The sequence below is a fragment of the Rattus norvegicus genome, chromosome 1 (genome assembly GCF_036323735.1).
Source record: "Rattus norvegicus strain BN/NHsdMcwi chromosome 1, GRCr8, whole genome shotgun sequence".
Taxonomy (NCBI): domain Eukaryota; kingdom Metazoa; phylum Chordata; class Mammalia; order Rodentia; family Muridae; genus Rattus; species Rattus norvegicus.
The window spans coordinates 158,897,602-158,924,130 of NC_086019.1; the positions used below are offsets into that span (position 1 = coordinate 158,897,602).

General features: G+C 37.0%; 1 protein-coding gene across 4 annotated transcripts in view; it reads left to right on the top strand.

The window, feature by feature from the left end:
• The window catches only part of Tenm4 (teneurin transmembrane protein 4), a 2,974,939-nt gene that overhangs the window by 1,197,991 nt on the left and 1,750,419 nt on the right, over positions 1-26,529 (top strand). For all 4 annotated transcript variants that reach the window (XM_039113155.2, XM_039113170.2, XM_063262756.1 and 1 more), the window contains exon 4: positions 3,824-3,875. The gene's annotated coding sequence lies outside the window, so the exon portion shown is untranslated. The remainder of the gene's footprint in view (positions 1-3,823; positions 3,876-26,529) is intronic.

Consider the following 26,529-nt stretch of genomic DNA (forward strand, 5'->3'; position numbering starts at 1 on the left):
TCACATCAGCCTGGATTAAGTCTTTCATCGATTTGGGTCATCATTTATGTACAAAGCTCACAGGACAAACAATGTGTACATCTCTGACAGCCCTTTCTAAATCTTTAAGCACAAATGTAGACTTGCTAGGATTAGATTCCCCTGGTACACTGTATTCTGTGGAAGATGGTATTCTGGCATAGACTTAACTAACTGTTCACTAAATGTATAGCACACACACACCCCACATGCTCAAACCCCGTTCGTAACTGTCCAGTTACAGTAACTATCACCCCACCCATGACAAAGGTTTCTCTATCTTTAATTTCTAGTCTTTGGCTACAGTCTAATTTTCATCAACATCCCTAAGCGCTCTCTGTAAGGGACATTATTATGGGTTCAACGATTTACATGTTTTACAGGTGTTTCAGTACACCACATTGAGGACAAAATGTATCTTCTATCTCTGGACGGCACCACATACAGGTCCTGATCTAGAGGACTGAAGCAACCATCACTTGCTCACCTCATAAGAGTCCAAAGCTGCTGGTCTCCCTCACTTCGTTGGGGTCATCCCTTCCTTTTCCCATCTATGTTCAAGTTCCTACTCTATACTATCAATATTAAATCTTAAAAGCCCTTCAGAACCCGTGGCGTCTGTGCCTCTTTATCCTGTGGATAGTTACAAAGACACCCTCCCCCGTCCTAAGAGTACATTTTCTTGAGCTTTGCTTCTATAGGCTCATTTTTGTAGTGCCAAAGGTACCCTCTTTTTGAAAGCAGAGCAAGTGAACAATCAGGAGTGTATGTCTAGACTTGAACATGTGTGTGCATATGCATGCATATGCATATATGTGTGTGTGTCTGGACATGTGCATGTGTGTGTACGTGTGTGTGTGTGTGTGTGTGTGTGTGTGTGTGTGTGTGTGTGTGAAAGGCAGATCAGGACAGAGAGTTCCCTCTCAATTTCAAGAATATTCGTGTATATATCATAGCATTCTATTATTTATGCATCCCCTACGTGAATGGCCTTCATCACCAGTCTTACCTTCCAAGCTTCCATATGACCCAGTCTATTGTTCCTGACTACAGGCTCTGTCATTGACAAACACCTAAGATTTGATTTTTACCTCAGTCTTACTGTGTATACAATTTTACCTGTCAAACATACCTTTCTGTCTACCTGGCAAGCTGCAATCATCTTTGAAGTATGAATACTGTGAAGGCAGTCTTCTCGTCCAGACACGTGGCATAGAGTTGGAGAGAGTTAGATGTTTTCCCTTCTTGATCCTGGAACACCTGTCTTCCCTCTGCTAACAGCAGTGTGATCGCTTTGTAGCCTTTCTTTTCCTCTCTTACCAGATTGCAAGATGCATCAGAGCAGTCTTTACAAGTCCTCTAATTTCAATCCTGGACAATTTGCCTCAAATTTAATTTTTTATTAAATTAATTAAAATTTCATCTTTCCTAAATTGAATCTTGATATTTTTTTCTACTTCTACTCTACTGCCAGGATGTATTTTGTCTTTTTAATTATCCCTTTTTTAACATTTTAAAAAATCCTTGATTAAAGAATGATGAACAAGATCATTGTGCATACATGATTGAGTGTCAGGTGATTACATGTATGTTAAATTCTCATAGTTTAATATCGTCTACTGAAAGAAGGTATCCACAACATCTCACTCGTTCAGACATTCTTTTTATGCAATTAATTCTTACCAGGAGTAAAATTTGTACCAAACATTGTGTGGGATGATGGGGATTCAGAAGCAACTATAACATCACTAAGTATAAAGAACCGTTAGCCACATCTATGTGCATGTCTCTTAAAGTCAGTTAATACCTTAAAATCATTATCAGTCTCTCGAAGACAAGTGAACTATATTACAAGATATGATCCCAGTAGACATCCTTAAATGCTTCCTCTACTTTCCTATCAGGCATCACCTTCCTATCCTGAGGGTTTTCTACTCAGTTACCCAAAAGCTACCTCTTCCCTTGTACCCTTTCCCAGCCCTAAAAACCCCTTCCATTATTTCCTCTGTTTTGCTCTTCTGCTGTCACTAAGCCCTACATTTGTTTTACCTTGAACCAGTACAGTATTCTTTCTCTTCCCTCTGTATTTTTTAACCCCCAATTACATCACCTGCCTTGGCCCTGTTCTTAATCCTATTGTCTTTAACTTAGAGGGTCCTGGTTCTCTATTCTCTATCAATTATTCCAATTCTGCAACTGATAGTTCTAAAAACTAATCAGGAAACAAAAGGACTAGGTTAAAGTGAAAGTGGGGGTTGACAAAGAAAAGAGGAGGTACAGTTTAAGTTTGAATCACTTCAGTACCCTTTTTGAGCAGTGGATGGTAAAATCCTCATGACTTGTTTCTGTCTCATATGTGACGTGGCAAGAATACTTTGCTTATATTCATATTAAAGAGGATCCTAAACTATTGTCCATAATGTTACATGATAGGTACTGTGATAAGAATTATATGTAACATGTTCCAGGACCATTGACCAAAGTACCTGGTTTAGCTCAAGTTTGGCAAAACCCAAAGAAGAGTATTAGGAAATCATTATTAGTATGAATAATTTTAAGATGATAATTTTACATTTACTTGAAGATTGTATGTAAATGTGAATTGGGATCTAGAAGCAAAATTTGATGATGCATCTAACTTTAAGACTCATCATAAAATATCTAAATTAGTTATCAACAATTTGTGTGAGAAATGCTATGCTGGAGGTGTGGGAAATGTCAACCTAGAAGTATTATAACTAAAACAAAGTGTTTTGCAAATTCAAGAATACTTTGTCCATTTTTAATGGAAGTTCCTATTCTAATTCATCTTCTATGATTTTAATGAATATTGATTTCTGATTGGAGCATTTCACTGACTTTATAACTAATAATTCACAAAACATCTTCCTTTGTATTGTTGCATAAAATATGAGATAGTATTGGGTTAGGATTAGGTTGCAGTTGTATATATTTGAACAAAAGGCTTACACACATAATTAAAACACACAAATGATAAGATTTTCTTCATTTGAACTTTATGATTGAGAATTCACATCTTAATGGCTAGCATTCCTAAGATATTAAAATAATAATAATCTTAGGTCATAATAGAGTCTTTGGTATCTTAATGCAGCCACAATGTCTTGGCAGAAAACTCTAGCTCTGTATCCTTTCATAAAGAAAAATAACAAAGCATACTAATAATATATAATTATGCATTTATTGAAAAGATAATGAATATGGTAAACATTAGTCATTTTGGATGATTTTTAAAATATGAAATCTTGTTGCATCGTAGCATTTTCAGTAATCGTTCATACTACAGAAAGCTTTTATACCTGAGTATATGATTACAGGCAGGATTAGACACATCACTTCCCTATCAGCATGAATTAAGGTTGCTTATTAACATATGGGTTACACCTTTGGTGCAGTCAAATCACTGAAGAGCAGACGGATGTTGCACTTGCTATCTCAAAGGCATTTTGTAATTAGACTGGATTCATTTGCCAGATCCCTCCCTGGGCTAACGAGCTTGAGTACTGCTGGGGTCCTTTGCATTCAGAAAATTAATGCTAGAGATTAACTGACTTTGAAATGTTTCTTTCTTCATTTTGCTGGCCAGCTCTGAATTTAGACTTCATATGGGTTTCAATTCTATAGGTGGAGTTTAAGATAGAAACACTGTTTTCATATAGTGCATTTTTGTTCTTTTCTGAATTATGAAAAAATCTGATAATAGTTTTTAGTGAGAAACTCTGTGTTTGAAAGATTTAGGCCACACATCCTCCTTTTTATTCACATGCCATTATTTTTCTCCTAGATAAGTCAGAAATCCCACTGGAGCGACTGCTGGACAGACAAAGCTGCTAAAGGTAAGCGACGTGGAGTGCTACTGTTCACACCTACACATTCAACCCAAACATAATGTGATGGACATACATGCAGCAAATCTGGATTCCTGTATTAAAGGCTTGCCCTGTTCAGCCAGACTATTGCAATGGCTTCAACAGAGTAGAACAGTACCCATTTTCAGGCTTTGGGTCTCCATATTCAGTCAAGAGAGGTGACAATCAGATATGCAGAAGATGCATGGGCATTTTGGGGGTAGATATTAGACAGGATATTTCAAAGTAAAGATGAGATTGTGAGACAATCAGATTAAGCTTGGATTGTTTAGAGATTGATTTTTGGACCTCTGGAGAGAGACCTCGGGAGGTTGAGATCTCAAAGTCTTTTTTTCCTTTTAAGGAAGACATGCCCTGAAGGTATCTGTACTCTGTTAAGCAAAAGCAGTCAAGATACAAGACATGCTTTAAAGTTAATTCTGGATCAAGGATTGCGTGGCTGGATTGCTCAGGTTCAGAATAATAAGTAGTGTTTATAAGGAATGACTTCGTGATGGGATCTGTATTCCAGAGGAAGCTTTCAGTGTGGCCTTATTGGTTCTGTTTTCAAATCAGTTTTCTCATATGAACTGTATGACTATTATTTTAAGTCATTAAGAAATATATGGATGAAGTCTTAACAGGGTTTAAGCCTGATGAACTATTTATTCAATTTATAATGAAAGCATTCTGATGAAAAGTAATCAAAATGAGTACTAAATGTTATCAGCAACTTCGTACTGTGACATTATGTAATGAAATATTGAGGGCAAAAGTTGATTACCCTGTAATTCAGAACATGTTAAATAATGGTACTATCAGATATAGTGGAGTATTATGTATGCATTAAGCATCATGGTAGTGAAACATTTTCAAAACTGAAGAAGAATGCAGATGTATCAAGTAGATATACAGTCCTGAGGATTTCCACTCAGTAGCATAGACTAAGAGAAATTAGGTTGGGCAAAAACATTGCAATTGATGGTTTCTAGGAGTCACACATATTCTCGTGTTTACATTTACAGAGTCAGTATATCACCTATAATTAACAGGACTTTCTAGTCATAATTGGCCTGTTTCTGTTTCCCTCTGTGAGGAAGGCATGTAATAAAATTTAGCTTCCTGCTGGTGACATTTCAGATGTGAAAAGAAAGGAAGGTGTTATGCTTTCTTTCTGAATTTCATTGAGTGATGTAACTGCACTCTTGTCCAGGATGAGCACTAATTACACATTTAACTTTCCCACTCCATTCTTCTTATATGTGACATGCCCCATAACTTATTCTCTTCCCAAATTAAGTTTAATAAGACTTATTTGTTTTGAATGGTCTTCAACACTCTAAGCCAATTTCTAGATCTCCAGACACATAAGAAGTTTGTTATAGAATATTACCACTGAATTATTCCCACTGAATAAACTTTGGGACTATAAACTGCTTATATCTACACCTAAATTTTTCTTCTCACCAATGTAAGTTCTTCTTGAAGCTTGAGTCTTTAGAGAGTGCTCTTCGTGTATGTCCCATTAAAATGAATAAAATATGCTACAGATATTTGTCAATTTATAAGATCAAGAGAAATGGAGACCAAATGAGAAGAGTGAGGTCAGGAATCCACAAAGACTTAGATCAAAGATGATGTTATGCCCTTCACTATGGACTTGAATGAATCACTGAACCTCCCCATACTCAAGATTTTTGTTTTACTAAATGAAGACAATAATTCCAGTCTATCAAAGTTGTTGTATAGCTGTTGTGTATCAGGTAACGGATGTTACTTCTTCAGCCTTTTCTTACTAGCATGTGCTTTCAAATGATGCTAAGGCATATTTCTTACTTGAGGGGATTTGAAGCCCCTGAAAGCTGCAAGCGCTTTTTGCTATTCTGAAAATCTTCCAAAAATCTTCTTTTACTCCCCACTTATTCAATGAGCTACGTCATATCCCTAGCTGCTCTTCTGCCTTGGCTCTCCTGTTCTTATGAAACCATTGGAGTTGAGAGAACCTCAACGTGCAAGAATGATTATCTTTCTGGGCAACTTCATACTGGGTTAAATCCAAAGGAAGCAGCAATTAAGACGGAAGCCACAGTAATTTGTGAGCTTAGCTACAACCCTAGCTTTTATAATTTACTCAGATGCTTGTGCTTAGCCTCAAGTTCTACAGTTTCTCACCTGGATCTTCAGATCACCTTCCTAAAATTATGCTTGTACCTCCACTAGAAACTCTACTCACCCAGACTCTAATTACAGCATTTCTAATGAGAATTTTCTAGTCTCAGAATATCTCTACTTTTCTACAAAATTCATTTGACCATTCAAATGATGTTGAATATAAAAAGAAGATAAATACGGATGGGAAAAAGCACCCTTCTGCTGGGAAACTTGACAGTCCTATGTAGGGGCTTTTATGATGATATACAATGGGAACTCCACTTTCAAATGAAGGTCTTTTCTGCCAAAGAAGTTTTATAATTCAGTCCCATTATTGGAAACCATTGACACATGGGGTGAATGAAAGCACATGAAAATCACCACATGGACCTTATAATAGTTAGGGATTGATAGTCTACAAGAAAAGAAAAGCATAGGACTTTAGGAATAATGTTTACCAGGATGAAACATCCTGAGGTAAATGAAAGAACTGGGAGGAAAAAGATTTATTTGTTCACAAGTATCATAGTTGACACTCTTCCCAAAAGAGGCAGATTAACAAAAGAATAGTACAAAAATGTCTGGAGTGAAAATCCATGCATCACAAGAGCCTTTGGACATGAAGATTCAAAGGTCCGGGAAGATGCAAAGATGTGCATTTTTATGGATGGTTCTCCATATAATTGTAGAGAGAAAAGGGTTCTGTGTCCATACATTGGGGATCTTAACAACCTCTGTTTTTTTAGTGTCTTCTGAAGCCCTGGTACTGTTAACATCCCCTGGCTGCAGTGAAAGGATAAGACCTCTGTTTTATGAGAGGCTTCAGAGGAATGGTATAAGAGGAACCAGAGATACCTTCCTGCTTCTGCCATTTTCACAGTTTCCACAGTGGCATATGTTGATCTATCATGTTTAGAGTTATGATAGGGCTGAAGAAAAAAATGTGTTATAAGGAAGTAAAATTTTCTCACTTTGTAGAAAGAACACATTTATTCCCATAATTCCTATTAGCTACTTAATAGAAAAATTGAGTTTTATAGCAAAGCTTGTTGAATGGGCTTTCAAGCAACTTTCCAGTTCACTCATAGGATGTTCTAAATGCAATCCCATTCAGCTCTGCATACTGGAATTTTAACTAAGAGGTTATGAATAATGGTTATGGGGTTTGATGAGGGTAGCTAGAAAAAGTGAGGAGAAACTTTGAGCTCATGAGAATGTAAGGCTAAAAGAACTTAAGAAAGTTCTAGAAGTCCCAGAATAGGGGATGTCTGCAAATCTTACTTTCCTTGTTCTCTACCCATATCACCCCCCTATGTATTATCTTCCTACCTTCAGTAACCATCCAGAAAAGGTCACACTCACCTCCCTCTGCCCACCATTTCGTGTTCACGGCCCTCTTTGTATTGGTATTATGTAGCAAACTTCTTTTTTCCTTGCTGTCTCCCAACACTTCTTAAGAAAAAGCAGCTTGAAATGTATGCACTATGATTGTGTTTACTTTTTTGGGATTGAAACCAATCACATATAAAAACACCTTTTTAGGGAAGAAAGATGTCAGCTCTGCCTCGCATTGAAATGCCCAATCTTTCTGATTCACATTGAGCAACCTTGAGCAAATCACTCTGGATTCAATTTTTTTTTCCTGCCTGTGCTGCATAGTGGCCTGCAGAAAGACTGCCCCAGATAGTGCGGTCACTCAAATATTAAAGCTTTTCACGCACTATGCTTCTGTTCATTCTTTCTTTCCTTTTGATCTAACAAAACTTCTTAAATTATGAATTGAGGAGTTTGAAAGGATGTTTCCCCTTCAAGATAGAGTAAAAATGTATGACTTCAGAGAGGAGAGGGAGAAGCTGAGACAAAAAGAGACAGAGAGAGCCTTAGTGGAATCTTACAAACATACACACAAAAAGTGTTTCCCTTCAGCCTGTGGGACCTTCAGAAAGCTGTCACACATAGACTGAGATTTAAAGATGCTTGTCCTCAAAACGCAGTAAATCAAGCATGTTATTTTTCAACGTGAAACTCCAAACCGCATCTCAAACTCTTTTCACCAATTTTACGGATATAAAATTAGCTAATGAACAGCCAACATTCCCTATTCCTTGAGACATTTCAGAAGATCAGCTGGTAAATAATTACTTTCAGCCTCTGAAATAAATGAAAAAGAATTAGTATTATCATAAGCACAGTGAAATAGAAAGGAAGGATGCATGTAAAATTATTGCATGTAGTGAGCTTTTGCTTGTAGTGGGTTTCTGCTTGGACTACAGCTAGGAAGTTCTTTCGAGGTCTTTCTTGTCTCTTTGTTAAGTTATTCATTGGTATATTTGCAGAAAGCTGTACTGGCCCTTTCAAGCTCCTCTGTCTAGGTGGCTGCAGTCTGTGCTCTCATGCCCTGCTTCCCACAGCTGTCTCAGAAGATATATCACACAGAATCCCAATCAAGCATCTGTCTCCGTGTACAGATGCTGAACTCCTTGAGAGTCAAGGAGCTTTACTATGCTCTCCCTTTGTCTTGGAGTGAAGTGTGAGGCTTAGTGGAAATGCCTAAGTGTTTGGATTTGGAAATGAACTTAGCCAACTGTGAAGAAGCTTGATGGATGGTGAAGACACTTGTCTATGGTGTTATTCTTTAGTTCAGTTAGATAAAAAAAAACTAAATTCAATATACATAAAAAATAGTAAAGATTTAAAAAGACAACAAAGACATCTTCCCTTCCTTGAGCCATGAGATGCTGGAGAAACCTCTTAAGAACAAATTTTCCCTAACCATAAATGTGTCCAATTAATTAAGATAGTGAAAATGTAACATTTTACACTATATCATCTTTTAATAGGAATGAGGAAAATAATTTAAATATAGAGGATTAAAAAGGACACATTAGCCCAAAGGGGAGAATAGCACATAATAAAAACCTTAAATGATCTCCACACAATGAACTCAAGGATTACAGATTGATACTATATTGCATTTGAAGGTGAACATTTATTTTCATTGAATCTAGTATTCCTCACCAAAGCGTGCCGTGTCAAGATATGATGGTGACCTATATTATAGATGCCAGAGCACATTCTAAGAATTCTCCTCATGATCATCAAGTTGTGATGATAAGATGGTTACGGGGATAAGGGTCAGCTAAGATGTGTAGTAATTTACAAGCAGGGCCATGTCTATCTGAGGCATTTGGTCCAATACTGAGCCTTGATTAAGACAAACAATATTTACATCAGAACTTAATGACATAGATAGATAGATAGATAGATGATAGATAGATAGATAGATATAGATATAGATATAGATATAGATATAGATATAGATATAGATATAAAATTGTGAGTGGAGTAGTGGCATAGTACTGTTCTTGCAGAAGATCTGAGTTCAGATCGTAGAACTATTCATGTTAAATGTATTGCAGCTTCCTCCAATGCTAGCTCCATAGTTACCACTCAGGTAGCTACCAGCTCCCTCTTCTGGCCTCTGGAAGTATTTCCCCAGCCCCACATACAAATAATTAAAAATATAAACCACTGTTTAACAAATATATAAAAATAATATGTAAAATATATAAATAGACAAATACATAAAATAAAAATTATCATCTTTAAATTTTAGGCAGTTTCTACTTCTGAAAGAAGCATCCTGGTCTGAACTTATAAAACTCTGCAAAACTGACTTCCTAATGTCTACTTTCTGCAATGCAAGGTGAAAGTGTCAGGGCTGGAGCTTAGAGATCAGTCAGCTCTGCCCAACCCAGGGGGAATGTAATGAAATCCTGCTCTGCTCTGCACGATCAGCAGAGATATTTCTTGGGAACAACATATATTTGTAGAACAGAAGCTGGTCCTTGAAGAACCTTATGCTTGAAAATAATATACTGTTTTCAAGTTGGGACTGTCATTGTTTAATAGCTGAAAGCAAACTTAAAAAGAATGTTGCCAGGTAGCATCCTGTAGACATGCAGTTGTAGTACCAATTCTCACTTTGAAAACATTCCATGAAGCCAAACTGCCTTCTTTCTCCATTAATGTGTTGCTTTGAAAGTGATGAGAAATTCCTTCATGACAGAAAACTCACTGTTACAAGGTATCAGATTGGAAGTTCATCTACCTCCCCAACTGAATATATAATGAAAGGACTCCGGTCCTTCAATACTCCTGTGTCTGCGTTAATTACTTCAATCTAAGTATAGATTAGGCATTTAAATCACTGTGATGATTGAATTCTGTATTCCAAGAATGATATATAACAAAGAAGGGAGCTAGGACCTCTGAATCAGGTTGTGTTTTATTTCCAGCTGTGTAAACATTGGAGCAATAACTCCCTCACTCTAAATATCCTTCCTTCCTTCCTTCCTTCCTTCCTTCCTTCCTTCCTTTCTTTCTTTCTTTCTTTCTTTCTTTCCTTTCTTTGTTTTGTCTTTCTGTTTTTTTCTTCCTTTTTTCTTTATTTTTTCTTTTATTGGATGATTTTTTTATTTACATTTCAAATGTTATGTCCTTTCCCTATTCCCCAGACAGAAGCCCCCTACATCCCACTCCCCTTCTCTAAAGGGTGTTCTCTTCCCAATCCACCCTCCCTTCCTGCCACCCCCCCCCGGCATCACCCTATACTGGGGTCCAACCTTGGCAGGACCAAGGGCTTCTCCTTCCATTAGTGCCCAACAAGGCCATCCTCTGCTACACATGCAGCTGGAGCCGTGGGTCAGTCCATTTATAGTCTTTGGGTAGTGGTTTAGTCCCTGGGAGCTTTGGTTGATTGGCATTATTTTTCTTATGGGGTTGCAAGCCCCTTTAGCTCTCTCAATCCTTTCTGTAATTCCTCCAATAGGGGTCCCACTCTCAGTTCAATGGTTTGCTTCTAGCATTTGCCTCTGCATTTGACATGCTCTGGATGTGTTTTTTAGAAGACATCTATATCTGGTTCCTATCTGCATACACTTCTTAGCTTCATCAATCTTATCTTTTTTTGGTGGCTGTATATATATGGGCCACATGTGGGGCAGTCTTTCTTCCTTTTATACTTTTATTGAAACTACACTCTTCTCTAATAAAATATATCTTGATTATATCCTCCCTGATTCCTCCCAGCTCCTCTCCATTTTTCCTCTTCTCCTTTTTTTTAAATTTCAAATCCAAAGTCCAGGCCAGCAATTAATCATGACAAAATAAAATATAATAAGATGAAGCAAAAATCTATTGAAGTCGAACAGGGACACCTAACAAAAGGGAAAGAATCCTAAGAGCAGGCACAAAAAGTTGGAGACCTACTTGTTCTCACAACCAGGCATTCCCTACCTGCCCAAAACACTAAGTGAATAGACATAGAATACATACAAAGGACCTGATCCAGAACCATACAGGCTCTGTACTTGCTCCTTCAGTCTCTGTGAGCTCATATGTGCCATGCTTAGTTGATTTAGAGGGCCTTGTTCTCCTGGTGTCCTCCATTCCTAAGAATATTCTGCTATACTCAGAGATCAGTGCTTTATTCAGTCATCATCTGAGGCTTCCTCCTGCAATGGATTGAAACAGATGCAGAAACCTACTGCAAGATACTATGCAGATAAGTCAAAATTGGAGGTCTCCATCAATCTCTTCCCCCACAGAGTTCAAGGAATCCCATAGAAGAGGAGGGAGAAAGATTTGGATTTTATGGAGCAGACTAGGGACTGAAAGTGAGGGTGGAAGGATAGAATATGGGATAAAGAGAGGGCTGGAATTGGAGGGGCATTTGTGGGGAGGTTGAAGCCTAGTTCAAAAGAAAGTTTCTGTAACCTATGAAAGCAGCTCTGGTGAAGACATAATAATGAGGAATATGGAGTCTCAATTCCTTAGCCAAGTAGGGCTTCCTTCCAGTGGTGAGACTGGAGTGCATTTGATTGAGTTGTTCATGAAGAGGAGTCCCATGTAAATCAACAAACAACCCAGGGCATCACTAAACAAAAGGTTGCTCTGTTCAAACTAACTGTACAGCTCCATTGCTAAAGACAACACCCACACAACTCACTTGATATGGAGAAGTCCAGCTGCTGCCTACATCGACCCCTTAACTCTGTGTTCTAGTCTATGTCATTAGAAGATACTCTTCAAGCTACTGAAAGTGAAATATGGCCACCAACTCAGCCATGAAAACTTTTAACGATCTTCTGTCCTGTTTGCAAAATGTGTTAGGACTACAGTGGAGCAGAATATACGAGCATTTCCAACCAAATTCCAATTTGATCTAACTCCACGAAAAGGAACCCACATCTAGCACTGCTGAGTGAAAAGTCAGACACTAGATAGCCCAAAGAGCTATGGTGAAAACTCAAATACTAATGGCTGTTTTTAAAGACTCCTAATGATAGTCTACTACATTCATAGATCAGAACCTTACCAGTCATCATCAGAAAAACTCACTCTGGCAGCATAGGGGAACAAAGATGCAGAGACTCACAGCCAGACACTATTCAGACACACACACACACACACACACACACACACACACACACACACACACACACAAGAAAGAATGTAAAGCAGATATGCTATTTTCAGGTAATGTAAAAGCCAGAGGACATCAGAAAACATGTGAATGTGTGGTAGTACTTCCCAACTCACCATCATAAATAATGAGGCCCTTTGATTCCCTTAATTCTCCTTTAAACAAGGGACATACCTCTGTTTATTATGTGGGGTAGAAGTAAGGAATGTGTAAAGCAGAAAATACTGATTTGTACACCATGTATTTTTATACAGATATGTTCAGTATTCTGTATGCCTTTGGTTTTATTTTTCAACATGTGGTTCGGCAAAAGACAGACCCAACAATGGTTTGTTTTTTTTTTTTGACACTAATTGACTACTTTTCATATTTAGTTCACAATCCTTCAAAAGAATGAGTTTGTTTCTTAATAAATTCTTCTAGTGTTTCATTAACTTATGGTTCTACACTCTGTTAAGTATGCATTCTTTCACTCTAAAGCCTCTAATGCAAACTGAATATACAACGAAAGGGCTTTCCTCATAGAGTTCTTTATTTACTTCTAGCTCAATATTAAGGCTTTAAGTCACTTTAATGATACTATTCTGTGTGCCAACTACAATATATGATGAAGAAAAGATATGGGACCTTATACACAAGTAAGATATATATAATGTCTAAAGACCCCACATTAGATTTTAACTGAATTTTAGATAAATATAAACACTCAAAATACAGCATTCTATTCTTAGAATTTCTCAAATTATTCCAGTATCAACTTTAATATCTAAGTTAGAAGGCTCATTCAAATAACCTTCATGATTGTAGGACCATGAATTTGCAACATCAAACATGCTATGTACATCTACATACAATGAAAAGACAAACATAGAATAAACCTTTCAATTACAAGGGTAAGTGACGAGAAAGAATGATGGTCTTAAGTAAGTCAAAAGCTCTATAGGGCAAATATTATATTCTCATACTTAAGGATACGTTTTCCTTGATACCCAACATTTGTAGTTAAGGTTTCTCTTGCTGCAATAGAACACCATAACCAAAATCAATTTTGGAAGGAAAGGACTTATTTCTTCATATACCTTATAGTCCATCATTGAGAAAAGTCATGACTGGAACAGATAAGAGGCCTTGGAGGAGTGCTGGATACCAGCTTGCTCCTCATGGCTTGTTCAGTATCTTTTTTTAAAAATAGCAACTCAGTACTCCAGCCCAGGCAAGAGGCTGGTCTTAATGAGTGGAATCCCAGCATATCAGTCATTAATCAAGAAAACTCACTACAAACTTACCCACAAGCCAATTTGGTGGAGACATTTTCTCAGTCAAGGTTCCCTCTTTCAGAATAATTGTAGCTTGTATCAAGTTGACATAAAGGTAGCCAGACATCCCAGATACACAATGGAGCTCCTAGCGCTTCAACAATGCTGTGTTTACATCTCTTTACTTTTGCTGCATGTGGTTTATATGGTTGATCGCCAGGCAGAAGTATTTTATTGGTTCTATCTGTTTGGATTTGAGGGTCAGTCTTACCTCCATGGCTGTGCTGGGTATGGCTGTATTGGAGGGTCCCTGCAGTGGCAACACCCCTGTTATAGTCTTTTAATGTGACTACATGTTAGAGGGTACAGATAGCTACTTGTATCGGCCTTTGAAATCTAGGTGAAGCCTTGATGTCATCACATCTCAGAAACTGTTAGAGTTAGTATCATATGAATGCTGCCAAAGTTTTATATCTGTGCCTCCTGTGAGAGTAGTACAAACTGTCACTATTGGGTATTTGGATGGAAAAGTAGTAGAACTTAATGTGAATCAGAGGGCTACAGGTAAGATTCTTCTATTAGTACAAAGTTTTTACCTGTATGGGAGAAACAAGTCATATAGCAGTTTTCCAAAGAACAAAGATAGATTTCTGTTGATATTTTCCACCTGGGACCTTATGCATAATGAAAGATTAAGTCTTATATGGGTCCTCTAGTCACTGGTCAGTGGCCTAGAGCAATTATGGAAAGCTCAATGGTCAGCTCAGACTCCTAAGACACAGAGAATATATTAGGTTGATTGTTGCTGTATTTTGTGCATAGGATATGTTTGCAGTTAATACATTTCAATTCTATGCTTCTGTGTGAGCCTTCTAACCACACCTGTGCTGTTGTTGTGTTTTCATTATTGTTGTTTTGTTGTGCAAGTAAAAATGGGAATTATAGGTTTCTTCCATATATATGATCATTTTATACCCCTGTGGGTGTTCCTCATAAGTCTCTAAGTCATATTTTATCCAGCTTGATTGGCAATTGGTCTATTCATGAAATTCAGCACAGACAACAGAAGGAGGCTTAAGCTATTACTCCTTCAAGGGATATCTATGGTTAGTAGACTGCCCTGAAGTTCTCAGAAATGGTCTCTAGTTCTTTCAAACAACCACAATAAAATAGTGTCTATCTTCCTTCCATACAATCTCCTTATCAAATGTCCATACCATTGCTGTTTCCCCTGAGTATTTACTTAGAGTCTAAAACATTTTAGCATCTTCTTAAGAAAGTCACCGAAAATAGTGATAATAGGTTTGAAACGTGGAAATATCAAGAGAAGCAAAAGAGGTTACAAAATGGTATCTACAAATGCTGAACATATGTAATGAGTATGTGTGATACTTATACATCTCAGAATTTAGAATCATTAAATCATGCTTGGGATGCAAAATGGCTACACAGGTTGGTGAGGGTGCTTGCTGGCAATCCTTCCAATGGAGATCAAGCCCTGGGGTCCTCATGATGAAAGAAAAGAGCATACTTTTGCAAGTTTTCTGACCACCATGAGGATACTTTAGTGGTGAACATTCTCTCTCTCTCTCTCTCTCTCTCTCTCTCTCTCTCTCTCTCTCCCCCCCCTCTCCCCTCTCCCCTCTTCCTCCCCCTTCTCCTCTCTCTCTCTCTCTCTCTCTCTCTCTCTCTCTCTCTCTCTCTCTCTCTCTCTCTCTCCATGTGTGTATGTGTGTGTGGAGACACCTGTATGTGAAGTGTGCAGATGATGCTCTGGCCAAATCACTTTGTTCCTTAAATGGCTAACAACTAATATTTTATTTTAAATGCTTTCATGTACCCCCATTATCCTAACTGTTCTTCTCTAAAGTAACTCATTGAAAACTCATCACATTCGTGTGAAAAACTTATTGCTATTATTCTTTTACAGATGGGAAAGGTCACCGACAAGTTAAACGGCTTGTCCATAAGTACCCATCTAATGACTAAAGATGGGAGAGCTTCAACCCACGTCATTTGACTTCAATTGATGTAATCTGTTGAGCAACTGCCACTTATCAAGGCTCATTTTTATCCACATATTTATTATCTACTTTAGTTCTTTGAGACAAATATTGCCATTCTATTTATGCTTCTTCACCCACTCACATAGGAAACTATCAGATACTCACAAAAGATCTGCTTTCATGATACATTTCATTATAAAATATTTTGATGAACAGTACAATTGCAATATTCTGTATGGTATTTGAAAGTCCTTTTTTAATCTAGTTGTTGATTTTATGTGTGTGAATGTGCATGCATGGATGGATGCATGTGTGTGTGTGTGTGTGTGTGTGTGTGTGTGTTCGAGTTTTGTGTTTGAGACAGTCTCATCCATCCCACATTGGTCTCCTATGTGCTGTATAGTCAAAGATGACCTTGAAGTCATGAATCTCTGACTTCCAACTTCCAAGTTGAATCACAGTATACCACTACCTGACACTTTATTTTCTAAAAGGTAATTATTGCAACTGAAGCAGGTTTCTTCAAAAGACATAGAGTTAGAGCAAGCACATTATGTGACTAGATATGAAAAATTGAGCATATAAGTATATTTACTTATACTGCTAAAATGTATCCCACAAGTTAATATCAAAAGCAAACATATCATGAGCTTGCTATTTACAGTGACAACAACAAGAGAAAAGTGAACGAAGCTTCAGATCATTTTGCCTTGGATTCAAATCTGATCATTCTCTGACTGAGGCTCTTAAAGAGTTCAGCTTCTTTCAGTGTCTTGTAAGCTGAGATTTATAAAGTACAGTGGTTACACAAATAAGTGTGAATATAAATACAAGATGAAATTGGGATACAAGTTCGAGGGCTTAGTTTCCAAAAGGGCCAAAATGAGGGGAGATTGACAGAAGTCACAGAGCCATGAGAATAGGGGGCAGTGTGTGGAAACAATCAGCTGGGACAAGGTCATGGTGAAGACTTCTGAGTGCTAGGAAGCTGTAAAATGTTATTTTAAAAGCAAGTAGGCTTCTTAAAAGTATTTCTTAAGAAATATTGGTCTACCTTGTGTGCGCAAAAGCACATACTTGTACATTCTTAAAATTTACTTTCTCTCTCTCTCTCTCTCTGTCTCTCTGTCTCTCTCTCTCTCTCTCTCTCTCTCTCTCTCTCTCTCTCTCTCTCTGTGTGTGTGTGTGTGTGTGTGTGTGTGTGTGTGTGTGTGTGTGTGTAACCCCATACAAGTATACAAGTTATGGTTTGCATTCTGAGGTCAGAGGACAGTTTCTTGGAACCATTTTTTTCCCTTTTCTCTTTCTACCACATAGGTCCCAGAGGTGAACTCAGTTGTCTTCTTTCTCAGGAACTTCTGTTAACCTGCTGAGTCATTTAGCCAATCCTTGACTCTCATTATAATAAATCCCTCCTTTGAGATCCCACGAAGTATTACATATAAAATGGTTTTTCTTTCATATTACCTATAGTTTTATCAAAATTTTAATACAGAATACTTTCCATTTTACAAAACAAGACACTATGTTAGGAGAAGCTTGGATTGTGGATGGAGGCTTTTCAGCCATGAATCCCCCAGACATCATATGACACATGGAATTTGCTGGTGTTGCATTCTATTAGGAACCTGAGTGATTATAGCATAGTAGGTGGCCAGAGTTCACCAGGATTATGAGACCACTGGCAGTTGCACACTAATCTAAAAGCCGGTGAGGCAATTCCACTTCCTTGCATTAACAATTCTCTCTCCAGTGTGGAAGTAACTACAATTTGCTGCTAGTTAATAGGATAGGGAAAACGAGGAAGGAAAGTCATTCTCATTATTACGTTAGGTTCGAGTTTTCACAGACTGCCGTGAATGGTCTTTCTGCTAGATTGAAGTAAGGCACTATATCCTGAAATTACGACATACCTAAGAATTACAGACAGCCTAGTCCCACTAAGAGCAGCATTAACCCAGAAACTGAGAATGATGGAGACTGCAGTATTGCAGCCTCAAGAAACTGACAGTTTAGATGACCACAGTGTTCCAGGAGTAGTCTGAGGACCTGGAATAGAATGGGGCTCTGTTCATACTTGGCGAGACTCTGAAAACAAAGTCCAAAATAAAGAAAGTCTGTGTTTGCGCAATCTAGAGAGCAGTGAATATGGATTGCCTGGATACACAGTCCATTTTATGAGACAGAGAGAGAAAGAGAGAGAGAGAGATCCTAATACTGAGCAAGGCAGGGAAACATTAAAAGAAAACAAATATTTGCAAGGCAGTGTCCTAGGCTGAGGCAGGTCTTAGATACAGACAAGGATGGAGGGTGGCCCGAGACTGGCTGCCATTTAACTGTTCCTAACAGCGTGTTGCTTTGCCTTTCTTAACTACTTTCAACTCCATCTTCCCTGAGGTTTCTTTTCCTTCCAGATTTTTATGTTTGCTATTAATAATTTGTCTCCAGGAAACAGAAACAAAAACAAAACAGCTATAAGACAAACTCAAACTGATTTGCCATGTGGCCAGTTAACTCCTGTATTAGCAGGTTCAGAGGCAGTGACGTTTACCTAATGTGAGGATACTCAATTTAGATATCCATTAGAGACACAGGAGTGCTTCCTGGGAAACACTATGAGACACAGACATTACGGTCTCAGATGTTTTTCTATCACTGTCAACAAGCATGTCCAAATCAGATTTGATCTCCCATAACATGGCCCTGGGATATTTGGAGGTACAGTGTATAGGTGTCTAGGGAAAGCAAAAGGTATGGCCTCACTTAGTTTTTCCTTCCTAACAAAAATGTCCATTTAAATTCAATGATTATGGCAGATTCTTACCTGAATCATTATAAATCTATGTGTAAATTAAGTACTGGAAAGGAAAGCAGGATTCTGACACAGGAGACTGCTACTTCTAAAATAAGGCTGGAATAGTCCTGAGCAAAACTAGATAATAACAGGTAGATATAGAAACTTGGTGTTTTATACTACTTTATAATTATGGGAACTTGCTTTTCTACATCATCTTAATAATTATGGATAGTACAAAATACTCTTACATTAATATACCATAGTTTCCTAAGACTTACTTTCATATACTTGGATATGTTTAAAAGTTAGACATCAGAAGCAAGTATATTTTTCTATACTCCTCAAATTCTTTACTTTTGTGATTTGGTGAAGGGCCATGAAAGATTTTTTTATATGCTAGGTATAACTACATGATAGAAGAGTATATCAACTGAGTATTAAAGGAATAGTTCTAGTACTGTGAACAAGCATACTGCTATTTTGGTTAACTATCAAAAAAGATAGGGATGAAACCCACAAAAATGTTCAAGGTCTGTGATAAATCAATTTGTAAGAAATTTAATCACTCATAACATTTAGTTTATGTTAACTTAGACTCAGCAATTTCATAGTAGTATTTGAGGAAATTTCGAATCTTTAAAATTAACATTTTATTAATTTAGACTATGTAAAACTGGTTTCTGTGGTATCTTTTGAAAATATTTATGTATTTATTTCACAATAGTGATACATGTTTATAAATATATATTTATATTTTAAATATGTATTAATATATACATTTTGTTTATCCATATATGCCAAGATTATTGATCTGCAACACTTTAATATATTATATTATGCATTAATATTTTGTAATGTATTATTATATGTTACTTAGACATATATTAATATAATTACATATGATATATATCATATATAAATATAAACCATTATATATTCAATATATAGGGAAATATACATTCATGAATGAATATACATATGTGTGTTGATATATAGAAACAATTTGATAACAATTTGAAAATATCCCCCCCAATTATTTACTTGTTTTTCTGTGAAGTATATTAATATATTCAACAAAATAATATGAGCCAAATAGTCAGTGAATGTATCCCTAGTAACCTCACTATTTGCTCCATTTATTAAATACCTGCTATTTGTTGTATTGCTTTGTTGCCAATTATTGTAATTAAGCCTTTGGAAAGCCCACATCCATTTTACAGAGAACAGGTCATAGACTTTAGGAAAGCTATAAATCAGCACTGGCTGATTTAGAAAAAGATAAGTCAAACCCACTTTGCTAACTCCCACATCCATAACGTTCTCACCAGCCAAACTGCTCAGAATAGTAGCTGTTCAATAAAAAGCGAAAGCCAGTGGGTGAACAAATTTTTAAGTTCAAATGAGTGCTTTTCTCAACGGGATCATTAAAATGGCATTTCGAAAGCACACTCTACATTCTCTACCAATTAAAGTACATTTAGCAGAATATGGTCTGTTTTTAGCTTTAATTGATTCAGTTGCTTTGATTTGGCCTGTTGTAATAAGCCAATGTCTGGCCTTCTCTAGAGCTTTAAATTATGTCCCTAGTTCCCTGGAATCACTTTACCTGAAGTTTAGCTAATTAAGTAGGAAAAGGAAAAGAGGGAAAACAAAACATCCTTCTGCCCAAGAAACTAGCTCTCTCTCTCTCTCTCTCTCTCTCTCTCTCTCTCTCTCTCTCCAGATGTGTGTGTGTGTGTGTGTGTGTGTGTGTGTGTGTGTGTGTAGGTGTATCCTGATTATATTTGATGGAGTTTGTTGGAACTAGTGAACATGTATGAAGTTTCTTATCAGACACAAACAATGGAGGCATTGACTTGTGGAGGAAACTTCCCACCCTTCCTGCTTGGCCCTGAAGAATTTATAATGAAACCTATAAACGTTAGAAGTCATCCTCATAAAATATTCCCAGTTCACTTTGAAAGCCAACATACAACAAAAAGCTGAAGACTGTATTCTATTCACTGGTACAAATGTCTCCAAGGATAGAAATGTGTGTGTGTGTGTGTGTGTGTGTGTGTGTGTTTCCATGTTCTACTCCTCTGACTTTGCCTCTAGCAGTTACACAATAATAAAGCATGAATTTGATTCACCTACTATTTTCAGGAATCCTCATGCTTAAGTAAAGACAAGTTGAAAGAATGGATGACTACTCACACTCACAGTGAAGTTGTTGTAAGAGATGTTAGGATGACATATTCTTTTTGAAAATTGTTTCCTTATTAGTTACATGTCATGAACCACTGTGCTACTCATCTTTCTGTCCCCTCATATCCACATTTTGCCCAACCCAAAATAAAACACACACACACACACACACACACACACACACACACACACACATACACACACACCATTTGCAGATCCCACTTATTACTGGTCTGTCTCTCTAACCACTGAGTGTTTAACATTGTATCACTGGAATGATGGGAAGAGAAAAGGCAACAGAGAAAGACAAGGCTAAAAATAAAATGTTGAGTACTTCACATTGGCTCCTTGTTGCTATTTTGTGTGCAACATCTCACTGGATCCTTCTTCTATAAATTCAATCTAATAAATGGAAAGGTAGAGGATTAACAATTAAATAATAGACCTAAGTCAAAATCCTATAGAACTGTAAGTGAAACCAAGAACTCTATAAAGGCAAAGAACTGAGAGATTTCATGAAGTAGACATTATTAGTTGACTGTGCAATATAATCATTCACAACTGGTGCCATTTTGATAGATTTGTAATAGTCAGATGATAGTATAGCATGCTCTATATTTTCAGTTGTGGTAAATTCAATTCTGAAAGATTACCTTTAGTTTGAGTTGCCTTATTTATAAAATATTTATAGACTTCTGGATGTGAAGAGAAAGGCTTGAAGGAGTAAATAGCTCCGAATTGTGTATTAATCATATCCATGGAAAATATACTCAATGAAATATGTCAATTGAACTCTTTTGTAATCTAGAAAGGATTACTGGAGACCAAAACTTCTCTTGCTGGAGATCACCATCCTGTAAATCAAACAATGATATCAAAACAATGTCAGGGACAGTTCTCATAAAGACGCAGAGTATAGGATACATTTTAAGTCAGGGGCCTCACATACATAGCCATGCAGTGTCTTTCCTTTTGTGAAAGAGAATGAGCCCAATGATGCTATTCCGTATATTCCTAGGAAGTGAACATAGGTACAAGAATACATAAAGGTAATGGATCTAGTTCAGTGCAGATTCATGTTTTAGAGATTCATTAAAACTCTGATGAATAAAGAAAAACAGGAGGTAATAGATTCCCATCCAAAGCAAAGCATTCCATCAAAACATGTTGTGAATAAAATCATACCAAACCCTTCTCGGAATTGGAAAATAACACTCATGATTGTTTTAAAATAAAAATATTAAATATCAGAGAAGAGCACTGAATCAGATCTGGCTCTATGCTGATTTCCAAATACTGCTTCCTTAACAGGTTTTGAGTGGAGAAAATTGAGTTCTCTCTCTCTCTCTCTCTCTCTCTCTCTCTCCCTCTCTCTTTCTCTCTCTCCACCCCCCTCTGTGTGTGTGTGTGTGTGTGTGTGTGTGTGTGTGTGTGTGTGTGTGTGTGAAGGGTGCTGGGAAGGACTTACTTTATATTTTGGAGTAGGCTAGCTCTCATGACTATGGGTTTTCAGTTCATGGAAGACATATAAATAATGAATAGGATAAAGATCAAAATTACTAGTAAAGGAATAGCTTTGTAGAATTGCACTTGTCATGACCCTGACTGTAGGACTGTGTAGATAAATGACATTTGGCTCCATTAAGGGTTTATAGACCATAGGCAAAATGTTAGAAATTGCTCATTCTGACCTTATTATAACGTGTGCTTGGCAGCTATGCCACATGCCAGTTCCAGAGTGGTTTGCTTGGTATAGAGGTAATTAATCTGGGTTAATTACAGCATCCTTCTAGCATTATTACAGAGGTTCCTCAGAGACTATCTTTTGTATGCAGTAAACAAGACTAACTACATATCAGTGTGTGACACCGTTTGCAGTTATGAATCCTACAAATACACTTCAGCAGGCTAAATGGCAAAGTCTTTTCTTTCTTGACCTCTTTTCTTCCATAGGTATTATGAAAATTATATATTATATATAATGCATTATATACTATACAGCTATATATATGCTTATAAAATTCTTCTCTCTAAATTGTATAATATGACTGAGTCTTCTCTTTATCATAAGACTCTATACATATTCATTCTCAAGATAGATAACTTTGCAATAATTTTGTTTTTGTATAACAGAAAATTTAAATGGATTCAGATGAGAGGTTCTGATATACAAGCCAAGCTAATAGGCAGCAAGTACAGCAAGTGTTTTCTCTGATTCTCCAGCTTTCCTTTGCTTTGCATTTTAAGTAGGAAATTTATCTCTGAGGTGATCTACACTGTTCCCATATAACAGGCTCAGATCCTGTTCTCTGCCTTGATATATGGACAGATATCCTGACCGGACAGGATTAGCTCTTTGGCTCCTACTTAAAGGACCCTTCAATGCTTAAAGGTTAAATTGACATATCCAGAGGCTTACTGCACTGAGTCCTGAGAGCTAGGGGCTTATTATTCTAGACTTAAGAAAACAAAGGCTTACAATATTAGTACTAAAGATGAAGACTATTGCTTTGTTGATAAGTATCAGTGACCCATGTTCTTGGTACCCATTGATAAGGCTTCCAGCAGAAGTGTGAAGAATTGGCAAGCAACATTTGAAAGCCTACAGGGTTGGAGTCTTAGCTCTTCTGGTGCCTCTTATTATAAATCTGAAGTAAAGGGCAGTGGGACTCTGGATCATTGAATGAAATTGCTGTTATAGTTATTGAGCCTAAGTTTAGAGACCATTGGCCTTTAAGGCTTTGATATGCCTTTGAACTCCTCTAGGAAACACAGCTCACAATTACTTGTCCGTGGTTCTTTATAGTCTCCTACCTTTCATCATTATCCTTGGCTTCATGCCTTACCCCACCTTCTCTATATATCTGTCATCTTCTGTCTTCATTAACTGTACTTTATTTCTTCCCATGGCTTCTTTCTGGAGCATTTCTGCCTTCTCATTTTACTGCTGCTCTTGCTGTCACTGCCACTATCTTCCCCACTCCTATTGCCACCTACCACTTTAATTGTCCCATCTCCATGTCAGCATCCGAACCTGTTCTATTATGAGAAAGATTTACAGTAGTCAAAAAGTGACCACTCATACCAAGACTTTTAAAATGAACATTTATTTATTTTTTGCATGAGAAAACAAAATGCATGAAACTATAAAAAAAAGATGTAATAAGTCTATAAACAGACTTTTAGTGTTTCTAAAAGTGGTTTTAGTGTTTTCTTTTGCTGTGACAAAAAAATACCCAGGAACAAAAGCAACTCGGAGTGGAAAGGTTTTATTTTGTCTCACACTCAAAGAATTCATGGAAGGGTCTCAACAAGAACCTAGAGGCAAGAACTGATGCAGAGACTGCAGAGGAATCCTCTTTGCTAGCTTGCTTACAAGCCAACCCTACTGAAGATTTTCTAAATTGACTCTTCCTCTTTATAACAGACTCTAGCTTGTGTCCAGTTGTCAAAAACCTAGTCACCCCTTTAGTGTTAAAACAAAAGGACACACTAAAGAAGGCTTTCTACTGATTTACTTGAAAACAAAGCTAAAAAGCCCACTTACATAACAAGAGTAATAGCAACAATAGTTGTGCCAGTCCCAGAAAAGTCTGTCATCTGCATAGGTCATAAAACTTCTCCTGAAGTAGAACATTAAAGGAAGTGCTCTTCCCTTGTCCCAAGTGATGTAGTTGCATCTAGATGTCACTGAGTTTATGGTGTCAAAAGGATCAGCACATGCTCTTTCACACAGGCGTGACTGGGTACTGTCTTCTAAGCTAGGGAAGGTCCAGGAAGAAGCAGCTGCAGTACAGCTCAACTTGCTCAACCAGACTTTGGAATGTTTACTGCAGCCATACCACCAAGCAAACAGTGTGGCTGGCTACTAAGGAAATATTTGACTAACAATACTGTGTTCAAAATAACAAGACAGGAATAAAGCATCGAAGAACTTTACATTAAGGAGTCAGATTCCCTGATCCAATTACCAATATATTAAATGATTTAAAGAAAAAAATGCCATTACGACATTTCATATAATAAAGGTCTGTCATTTCTATGAAGTGTGCTCTGCAAGTTCTCTACAGGATAAAGAGCACTTATTCTCAAAAGCATGAATTTAGGAAGAATTGGACCATTTTATCCATGCCAATATGACGGCTCACATAAGGTAAATTGTTTCCTGGCTTATATTTAAATGTAAGAAAAGAAAAAAAGAACATTTTCACTGCCTGAACTGTGAATCTTCATTTAGTTTTATATTGTTAATCATTGCCAGTCAGGCTATTAGAGCATCCATAGAACTAGCAATTGATTTTAAATAATCAGAAATTATTGAAATTCCTGAAGGCATGAATGAAACTCTGTCATATGCGAAAGGCAGAATGGCTATCTGAACGTCAGTGTCTTTTTGGAAATAAGGTAATACAAAATGAATAATGGTTCCTGACTAGCGAGGAACTGAGATTTTTGTTTGTTTCATGAAGAATGTTGTTATTTTTCTTTCCTTTGTACTAACCCATACTGGCATAACAGTCAGTTTGGATAGTGTTAGGTCATTTCACAACCAAGAATATAAAAGTTGAAGACTGTTGGCTGGAACAAATTTATTATGTTGAAACGATATGAAAATTTGAATTAAATGTACCTAACCAAGTTCTGAATAAAGTCTCCATCACAATATGTATGAGGGGTTAGATATGAGAGAATGTCTATGTAATTTCTGTATATATTAGCTTAGAAAAATAGGTAAGAAACTGATGAATAAGTAAAATTATTTTTAAAAAGTAGATATTTTATGATGTGGTGGTCAAGAGAGAAAGAAATAATAGGGTTTATGTGTGGGTATACATATATATATGTGTGTGTGTGTGTGTGTGTGTGTGTGTGTGTGTGTGTGTAAATATAATCATTGTTGTCTCCCACATAGCCATGCCCCAGATTAACCTGATCTAGGCAATCGCTCATTTTGGGTCTTTTTTTCAGGCAATTCTAGATTATTACAACGTGGCAAGTATTGCTATGAGAGACAGGAAAGAAGTAAGTGAAGGAAGGAAGGAATGAATGAATGAATGACTTCACCCCAGGAAATGCATTCCACTGTGATATCTAGAACATGTAGGGTGAAGGAATTAGTGGCTTCTGTTTTTTAAAGTCAAAGAGGAAGGGGCTGTTTCACCTTTCCATTAAGGAAGTACCCTAATGACACGCTGCTAAGTCCTATTCACCTGACCTCCCAATGGAAAGCCCTTTAGACTGAATTTATTAGTTGGGGTATCTTTATACAAAGGGTGTTTGGATGGTGATATGAAGAGAAGCTGAGGGTTTGTTTCACATTTCACTATGACCAAGGGTTACAGTGGAGACAGAAGGCAGTTAGTTCCCCCTAATATAATACTGTACCATAAATCTGAATTACACACTTAAAAAGAAGGCTTTGTAACCAAGCTTCACTGCTGAAATTTGTGCTAAAGAAAAAAATCTATAACGAGGCCTGATTATTGGAAGCTTAAAGTTTCTTTTCTGCATACATTTAAAAATAATGAAGACTTGAAGCCACTTTGACAATAGGTCTGATTTAACTCAACTGATTAAAAGGGTCAACGGGAGTTCATTTATTTTTTTCTCCCTCAGGAAAATTTTAAGAAAAATAACTCATCTGTGCCTATATTAGGATATCTTCGTGATTAGAAGCCTCTCAACTCAGCAGCTGCTAAGCAAGAGTTCTACAGGGCACGATCTGGCACTGCTGTAGTCTAGCATTGATTATAATCCC